We start from the raw sequence: 9,989 nt of genomic DNA, 5'->3' as shown, positions 1-9,989 counted from the left end.
AAAGGAACCCAAAAAAGAAATAATAAAGAGTTAAATCTGTCCTTTAGCTTGATTCAGGTACTTGTATTGATTTCAGCTTCTAATGCTATAAATGGGATCATTAGGCTATAGCAGTTTGTTTTTTTTTTTTTTTACTATTCTCTTTATTACCTGAATTTGGTTTATGGATTTCATTCCTAGACAATGTGAAAGACACGTTGCTTAGTTTCATTTTTGTGAAGAAATTATTTATTTTTCTGCTGTTTCTGGAATGTAATTGCCCCTTACAGGAATAGTGCTAAAAGGTAACTTTTTTTAAGTAAGGACTTTTCTACTCTTCTATTCCTTAAATAGGTTCATGTCCATAAGACACAGAGCAAATAAGATGAAGGGAAAAAGAGATAACTGGGCACTGAAACAGGCAACTGATGCTAATATTGTAGTATATTTTGTTCTTCCATTCTTGAAGGCAGATTAGCACAAATTAAATTTTGCACTAGCTTTGCACAGCTGTGACTGCTCCATTTGATTCTAGAGGATTTGATTAATCTGAATAATTTAGGTGCTGCATGAATAGCACTAAACCAGTTGATTGCATTTTTGATTGAGTTACAGTATATTTGTATGGGTACATATAGCCAGTGTTATTATTCTGATATTAAGGCCCTCTTAATAGAAAATGGTGTCTATGATCTTTCATTTGTATCAGGTTATTAAAGATTTTTCTTAGGATACAATGAAATTTGGCTACAGGAAAAATATAGAAAGAATCTGCTGAACACCAATGCTTCAATTAATTAACTTCTGTTTCTGTAAATAGCTGAAAGTGAACAAATCAAACTATTACATTTTGTAGATGAATGATCAGCAAACACTCAGACTCATCTGTCATGGTCTAGTTATGTAGCCTGACAAGAAAAATGAAGCCAGCATTTCTGAATTCATAAAAAGTTTGAGTTGCTGTTTACATAAAATCCACATATAATAAGAGTAGAACCAGTGGAGAGGTTGAATCCCTCTCCAGTTTGGCGGTAGGGTAAAGGATTATCATCTGTCCTTCACAGACAGGAAAGGTTAATACAAAGTGAATACAAGTTTTCACATCATCTAACCCTTGGATCTATCATGTTCTTAATGCACTGGGTCAACAGTTCTGTGCTCAGAATTTTTCATGAGGAACACATTATTTTTCTAGGAGTTTAAATGCTTACTCTGGTCATTCATTTATTCTGCCAGGATGTTCTTTCCCAAAACAGAACCTGGAAATAAAACAGACACTGTGTTAGTGGAATGAAAACTCATTTTCCATATCTTGGTCTTGGTTTTATTTAAGAAGAAAAGTGATTATATGGCCTTAGATAGTCAGTGGGGAGGAGGGGTTTTTGTAAGAGGCTGTATTTCTTTCTTGTATACGCTGCTCCCTGCACTGTACCAATATCATAACTACATTTTTGTGAAGCAGCTTTGCTTATTGCGTGTGCATGTGTTCCTTACAGAGACAGACGTGGTACCCAAAAGCTCACTGACTTCCAGTATGAGTACAAACAAGTCTTCTTGAATCTGTTTCTCATTCATTTATTCAAAATTGATATATAAATTTAAATATCTGGTCTAAAGATGGCATGACTTTTGTCTCATCACTTTCCAGCATCCAGGCAGTGGAGTTCTGAGGTGATATTTTCTTCCTCTGTTCTGCTCAGTTCAGTCAAGCTAGACTGGTTATCTTAACATCCATTATATTTGTTCTTTCCAAAGTGTAACACCCTCATATTTGAAACCATGACTACCTGAAATGAGGCCCATATAATGGGCTTTTATTTTTTATCTACTGACAGATCCTGATCTTGCAGTCACCTCACTCTTTCTCTGTTTCTCATAGGTTTTAAATAAACCAAGCCATTTCTCTTATATTGAGCTGACAGTTTCCCTGTATCTTATCATTGTAGTGAATAAATCAGTATATCTGACCAATTAAGTGATATCTGGTTGGATTCCACTTAAACAGCCTCTGCATAAAGTTAAACCATCTCTGCAGCAAAGAAGGCTTCCCCTGCCCCTTTATATTCCTGCTCTGTTTGCGCTCTACAGATGGAGCCATCAGATAGCATCATTTATAAATGTCAGCTTGACTATGATCTATCATCTGACCCATTTCCAATCTTTTTAGTCACAGAGTAGTTTACCCAGACATGTCTCTTAGTTTTTAAGCATTATTGCTCAGGAGGAGACCAAACTACAGTTCACATGCAGGGAGGAAGGCATCAAGGAATACAAGAAAATTAGAATGTGCCCCTGAAATGATACAATTTCCTTTTTTCTGAAATCAGTCATCGTGGCATTCATAGAAGAAATAGCATGAAGCTTCTTCATCTCTACTGTTTATTCAGTTTCTGCATCTTGCAGAAGCATTTAGGAGCTAGGAAGTTATTTTCCAGACAATGAGAACACCAAAGCACAGACAGATACATGATTAGCTATAGTAATTAGTTGTCAGAATCAGGCAACATCTACATAAATTTTCCAACAGGTTGTAACCCTCATCTTTAGCAGGGAGAACAAAGCCATTCCAGCAATTCACTTGTACTATTTGGCACTCCTTGTTTTTCATTAGAATAAAGCTTAATCAAAACCTAAAATTCTTACAGTGTGACAGAGCTTTTCTATACATATTTGGTCTGTTTCTCTTTACTTCAAGTTTTTCAGATTTTGAAAGAGACTTGCAAAGGAAGAAGTACCCAGATCGAACAGATTGAAAGAACAGATTCTATCTCTAAGAGATTATCAAACTCACAAACCCCACCAATGTTTTCTTGAGATAACTGTCCAAGTTCAATATATGCTAGGTTCACTTGACTAAAATCAGTGCTATATCCTACAATAAAGCTTCTTCCTTTTGTTTCTGAATTCCCAGATATTCCCAGTCAGGGACCTGCTCCAGAGAAACTATTGATTCCCAGATTCGTATTTTCTTAGCAGTGAACAACACCTTGACCTCAGAAGAAAAAATTACTTTTTTCTTTGCATTAAGTATTTTATATATGTTGTGCTAAATTGCCCAGTCTCCTAATAAGCCTTCTTTACCACCAGTATTGGAGAAGAAAAAAAAATTGACTTCTCCAGTCTACAGAAGAAAGGGAGGTCATGTAGTTTGTGCAGGAACCTGATTATTAGAGAGGAGGAGGAGAGCCTTCTGTAAAAGAATGACAAAATGTCTAATATTTATGAGGCTCTTGAAGCATCTGTGAGTTTAGGATGTAGAAATGTTTTTTTTCCTACTTACTCCATTGTTACTATAAATGCACACATTCACACCTGTGAAGGAACTTCATGGAGCTGTCTCCCAAGTCCCTTAAGGTTTGGGGAAGACTAACTGAAACACTGGGGAGATGGATCTTTAAACAATAATACTGCCTTTGCTACCCCAAATGTCAATGCCAGACAGGTGGGCTGACATTTTCTTTGCAAAGGATGCCTAAGTGACAGTGTCAGTTTCTTTACAGTGCCAGTGTCTTTACAGTTCATCTACTCACAGCTCATAGAAAGGTACATTGCACAAGAAATCAATATGACAGAGAGAGGAAATCAGATCTCACCAAATTCATTATGGCAACTGCCTCTGAATAACACTTAAACACAAAACTGCTGAATGATTGCAGTAATAATCTAGTGGTTTTCACAGAACCAACAAAGACCCACCAAAAAAACCCTCAAAAATAGAAAAAAAAAAAAATATATATATATTCAATGTCCCTGCAGAGCACATGAGAATGTAAAGACACTCTCTGTTCCAAGCTGTATATAGTATATACTCACATTACATAATCTAAAATAACATATATATAAATTTCAATTAATATAGACCCACAGAGGGTTGGTGAGATAACTCAGTGTTAGTTAAAAAAAAAAAAATATTAACTATTTTAAAGTGATTATTTTACTTTAAAAATACAAATAAATTTCAAAACAGATGGGCTGTAAAATAATTCTTAATATAAAATTTTAAAACATTTTTCATCTCTTGTATAGCCTTCACCTTGCTCTTGCTCTAACTCATTCAGAAATATGATGGAAATAAACAGAATGCCTGGATGCTTCCAGTTCCTTCCTTTTTATCTTTACTGGACACAGAAAGATCTTCATAAATAGAAAAATGGAATATAGCAAGGCAAGGGCAAGAAATACCTCATTCCTAACCTACCTCATTCCTAACCTGGAAAAATGCAAATGTAGAAGAAAAAAAGATTTAGAAGCAAAAAAAAAGACAAATTAAAGATGTTTGCTTTCTCAGTTTCAGAACACATTGAATCCACCTGAGTGTACTGGCATTGACACCCAATCCTCCATTTTGCATGTGTATGTTCACTGGCAAACTGATAGTCCTTAGATGTGTTTCCAGTCTTACTGGTTAGGGGACAGAGGCACATGACCACTGTAAGTTCTTGCATCTCAGAAGAAACGAATTCCTAAGGTCCTTTCTCTTCCCACATCACATATGGAATGACATTGTTTATATACAGCTTCTCAAAAAGAAAAAACACCCCAAAACCCTTCAAGTATGGAAAAGGAGGGATCTTAGCTTATAAAAGATAAGCTGTGTGGTTTTGTCAGAGCTAGAAAACCAGAATCCATGCAAGAATGAGAAAGGGAGGACAGATGTTATCAGCCCAGCTCCTTTGTGACTATAACCCCCTGTTGGTGATGTACAATAGATATCCACACAAAAAGGGAATCAGCAAGAACTGTGGGTCTGTCAGCATAATTGTTCACATACCTTTTTCCTATTCTATACACTGTTACAGAATTTTCTACTTTTTTTTTTTTTCTGCCTGAATAATCATCCATTTACCGTAAGAGCACTTTTATTTATCTTTCATGAACATAATAGCGTTTTCATTTCTATCTCTATTTTAAATTTATCGTATCATTGGTGTTTCTCTCATAATTTCTTCTAATTTCTGAGATACTCTGGGCATCTCACATTTCCAAAATTTCTTTTCCACTTGCTTGCTCTGAGGAAGGAACATGAACATGAATATTTTGAACTCAAACACATTTGTGATGTGATATAGAGGGTTAGTCTGGATGGGCAACTCCCAGACTTTGTTATCATTCTAAAATTAATTCTTTGTATGATTGCAGACAAATTAAATATCTGCCTCAGTTCCCCCAGCAACTAAAGGGTGATAAAAAGTACATACTAATTAGCACAGCACTACAAAGCATTTCAAAAGACTCTTAATGACAGGAGCTATAACCACAGTTGCAGAAAAAACAATATAATGCTGTACATAAATATTTTTCTCGTTGTTTCTTTATGGAAGTCACTTAATGCTAGATACATGAAAGTGTTTTATTTCTTCTCTTTGATTTCTCAGTCAGTTAAAAATCCAAGTAACCAATTCATAGTGCAGAACATTATATTGTGACTCACTACAGAGAAATGTATAAAGGTGCCATTTTTCCTCCCACTTTACCCTTAGGAAAAGTGGGGCATAGACAATCAAGGTCACCAAGGAAACTTCCTATAAGATTTCAACTCATTCTAGTACATCTTTTATTGAAATATTTCAAATTAAATTGCATTTTTAAAATACTCTCTCACTGCCATAAAAACCTTATTTTCATGAAGAATATAAGAATTAAGACCTCATAAAAAAAATGTAGAATTCTTGAAAAAAATTACAAGATGTACTAACATTTTTACAGAGAGGATTGCAGATCATTTAATCAGTTCTTCTGTGAAGTTCTAGACATTATATTAATAAATTCTGCAAACCAGAAATGAATTATTATTAAAACAGCAAGTGAAAAGTTTTTGTGTACAGTTTTTGGTCTGGTGCTTAAATCTACCACAACTTTATGGTCCTACCAACCTTCAAGACACTTGGTAACAACTTCTCCTGGGGAAAAAGTGTTTCGCCAGTCTAACCTAACAAACCTGTGGTTCAGAATCAGCTTCTTTTTTAGTATTTTTCATTCTTTTTTAAAAGATCAGTTTCTACTGAGCTAATTTAATGCTTACAAGAATAGCTATGATAAATACTTGATCTATATGCCTTCCATTGAAGCTGAATTTACCACCAATGAAAACAAAACATCACAGAGCTAGATGGGACCATTTAATGTTAGGATATGAAGAGGTGCTCTCTGTGGCTGTTTCAATATGTTTAAAAGTAAAATATGGCACACTCAGATTCAAACAGTGCTCTTAAAAGGCCTTGCTTGCTGTTTAGCAGCTAGACATGGGCCAACAGTACCTGGAACAAAGTTTATTTAGAAACACTGTGACAGATACTGACCAGAACTTAGTCAGAAATCATAATTATAAATGTTTTGTACACTTTATTTCTGAAAGAGTGGTACAAATAAGTCAAATTAAATAGAAATGAAAGCTCCAAGTAATGAAAAAAACATAGCAAGTAGTCGCTGTTTCAGGTTAGTACTAATATTCCCACCTCTGTTTCCTGAATGTAGCAACTACCATACAGAACATTTTTGCAAGTTCTGAAAAGTCCATCCAGCCCTTCAAAACCCCAGAGTCTCAGTGTGAAACACTAGAAATCTAAGCTCACAAATGTATAAAGAAAACAAGAGATAATCATACACTGCCATGCTTATAAGCAAGCACAGTTCAACTGAATATATTTTGAGGTACATTATTCTTTCCCCACATCCTTGCATGATTTCTCTAAGCAGGAAAACACTAGGGAAAATTAGTTTAAATTAGTTTAAAAATAATGAATGCTTTGATTCCACCCTGAAAAAGAACAATATTGAGGTATGATGCTTACATCTTATTTTAATGGTTCAGAAACTTATTCTGGTTGACACAATGGTCAGGAATACTTCGAAATATAGTGAGATATTGATAAAATTTTCATAGAAAACTAACTGAGTTACATTCACCAAACAGAAAAGCAGGTATAAGAAACAGAAGACATAATAGTATGGAACCATTACTCAAACTCTTGAGTTCCTAACTCCAGGTCTCCTGTTTGGCAAGGGGCAGTCTAAGCTGGGAAGGAAGGCAGCAAGAATTCTTCAAGACAGCAAAGAAAATTCCTGTCAAAATTCAAGAATCATCTAGAAAATTCCACCTCAAGAAGCACTGTTATGCACTCACTAATTTTCCTTTAATCTGAGCTGTTCTGAAGTCTAATGAGGGCTTGAATTTGCAAACCTGAGTCTCACCTGTCTTCACTCAAGCTATTGGCTTGTTTGTCAGCCACAGCTTTAGAGTTCTATAAACAGTTAATACAGCACAGAAGCAGAGATGGTGGATGAAAAAAACAAGAGCACCTTGACTCTCTTACAGCCGTCAGAAATGCAGAAGCACAGACTTTTAGTCACACAGATTTTTAGTCATCTTCCTTAGGCACAGCCAAAAATACATTAGTGTGCAGCAGCCAGAGTAGAAGCAGAGGCAGCTACTCCAAATACACTTTGGGCAGTGAGCAGCAGTCTAACTGGTCTAAAAAACCACATTCCTATCTAGAGAAATTGATGTATCTAAGCTCTCACAGGCACTGCCTGCCATGAGACGGTCAAGTTAACCTACAGGAAGATCTTTGCAATGCCTTCCTATTAGAGGAAAACACTAGTCTGACAAAGATATTTCTTTGAAATTATTACCTCTGCTTTGAGTCACCTGTTGAAATTTAAGCAACTCTGTATAAAGTTTTTCAGAGCTTCTTCATCATTTTCGGTCTATCATATTTTTATATGGAAAGTAGGACACCTGCCTCTGATGAGCTATTACTAAGGCAGGAGAGCTATGTAAAAGGAATGTGTCCATGATCTTTTTCAAGGACCACGTTATCTGTTTGTGAGTGTTGCCATTAAGACATATGGAAGAGACAAGGAGTGTGTTTTTAATTTCATAACTCCCACATAATTTCCTTAAAAATGAACTGATGAGTATGTTCTTGGAGTCAATGAATTTATCTTTCCAGAATTAAATCAGTATGTATTTAAAGAAGGGTCCATCCTGTGTTCTTTCACTGAGTATCTATATTTTGCTGCACATAAAAATAAATGAGATGGTGTCAGAAATCTCTACTGCCATCTTCTGCTGTTATTTTTTTATGCTGCCAGTGAAAAAGGGATAGAAATACTAAAATCCCATCCTTTCTGAAAATGAGTGTAACAAATGAAAGACTATAAATGAAGAATCAAAGCTCTGTCACACACTCACAGAAATCTGGGAGGAAAGTGTCTCTTTGAATCACACTCTATTGCTTTTACAGTACAGCATTATCCAGTATAACACATTCTCCCATCTAATTGAGGCTCTGATATCTCTCATGACAACTTTTACACTATCTACAAAAGCTTCTTTCTCCCATTATTCCCTTAAAGCCTGAGACTGCTGCCCTTTTTCATACGGTAGAGATACTCTCTGTGAGTAACTTCATCTTTTTTCAATGGGGTACTAATTTAGTTGATCAATGTTATATTGAGGCACACTGATAATTTGCCCTCACCTCATTGTAACAGTGTTTTTCCCCCTTCCATAGTTGTTTTCTTTAAGATCATTATTCTCCTCCACCACCTCTTATGTTTGTCCACAGAATGGTCTGCTGAGCCATGTAACTTGTTCATCTCTCACTGCCCCAACCCCTGAAACTATCTTCTGATTATGGGATCATTAAACTACCTGTACCCTTTGCCCTTTAGTGATTTCTCCTATGTCCTTATCAGACCATCTCTTTCAAACAGCAGTCTCACTATTTACTCAAAAATACCTCAGTACCCTGTTGAAAGTATTAAGCTGCTTTACTAATACCCACAAGGAATAATAAGAATAATAATGGTTTTCACAGCTGTCTTTTTCAAATGTTGGCTGAAGCTCCTGTTTTTCTACAGGTTAAATTAATAAGTATTTGCATTGTGTGCTTATTCCCTCCCTCACTGTCACTCCTTCGTAAGTAATGATCTTCTGATATTCATGCTTTTCAACTGCTGGGCATACTGATCCAGAACATTTTTTACTGGAATATAACCATGAGCAATATTTCTTCATTACATTAAATCCAATTTGTTTCCTGTTTCCTTCAAATCTCAGTCATCTATTGCATTACATCTTCTTCAATTAAATCATCAGCATATGCAAGACAGCTTTTCACTAACTAGTTACCTATTCTAATAGCTTCACCCAGAAACAGTAGGAATAAAACAGTGCCCTGCCTTAATTCAATGTCAGAGCTGTCAGATACACAGCTGTATCTTCCTAACAGTTTAAAAAAAAAAAAAAAACCTTTGGATTTTTTTTTATTACATGGAAATATTTTGGAAATTTTTTACTACATTCTTCTTAACTCAATGAAACAAATATAAGAATGAAGAAATAAAGGTAAAAATATACAGCCATAATAAGGGAATGATCAGGAATAAGTTAGACATTGTTCTTTGTTTACTTTGCTCAATGTTACCCTATATAAGTAAGTGCTACCCCTAGATTTTTAATCTTCTTCTCGATCTTCTGTATATAGCTATAAATGTTTACCATCAGCACTGCCATCATCTTCACATCAGGTAATACAAATTTAACTTAGTCCTTCATCAAGTACCCACTACTGACTGCCCCTGTATTTTTTCAAATACAGAAAGGAAATAAGTTAACATACAGAAAAAAAAATTAATATATGATTTTTTATCTGTGTCCTACAGAAAAGCCTTCATTGTTGACACATGCAGAACAGAGCTTTCATGACAGATTTTAAGGGCTTTCTAGAAACCCTCACTCACCTTAACTCTTGCATCAAAATAACCTTTTTTTAAAAATGTCCTGTCTCTTTTTTTTTTTTCATTTTTTTTCCTTTCTCTTTTCTGTATCCTTTCTTGCTCTCAAGCTACCTGGTGTTTCATATAGAATCATTTGTTATTAAACTTTGTCAGCTGGAGGTTGTATTATATCAATCTTAATCAATTATTTATTTATTTTTTTAGCTTTCCTGCACAGTCTGTATCTAAGAATTCACATTTATAGAGCCTCTGCCACATATGTTGCA

The 9,989-nt window shown here is 35.1% G+C and overlaps 1 long non-coding RNA gene across 1 annotated transcript in view; it reads right to left on the bottom strand.

Annotated features, from left to right (window-relative positions):
• Positions 1-1,192: 1,192 nt before the first annotated feature.
• Positions 1,193-9,989, bottom strand: part of LOC139797052 (uncharacterized) — a 33,700-nt gene continuing 24,903 nt past the window's right edge. Inside the window, exon 3 of the long non-coding RNA XR_011726263.1 lies at positions 1,193-1,238. This is a non-coding gene — a long non-coding RNA (uncharacterized lncRNA). The remainder of the gene's footprint in view (positions 1,239-9,989) is intronic.

The sequence above is a fragment of the Heliangelus exortis genome, chromosome 5 (genome assembly GCF_036169615.1).
Source record: "Heliangelus exortis chromosome 5, bHelExo1.hap1, whole genome shotgun sequence".
Taxonomy (NCBI): Eukaryota; Metazoa; Chordata; class Aves; order Apodiformes; family Trochilidae; genus Heliangelus; species Heliangelus exortis.
This window is presented reverse-complemented; position numbering and strand designations above follow the sequence as displayed.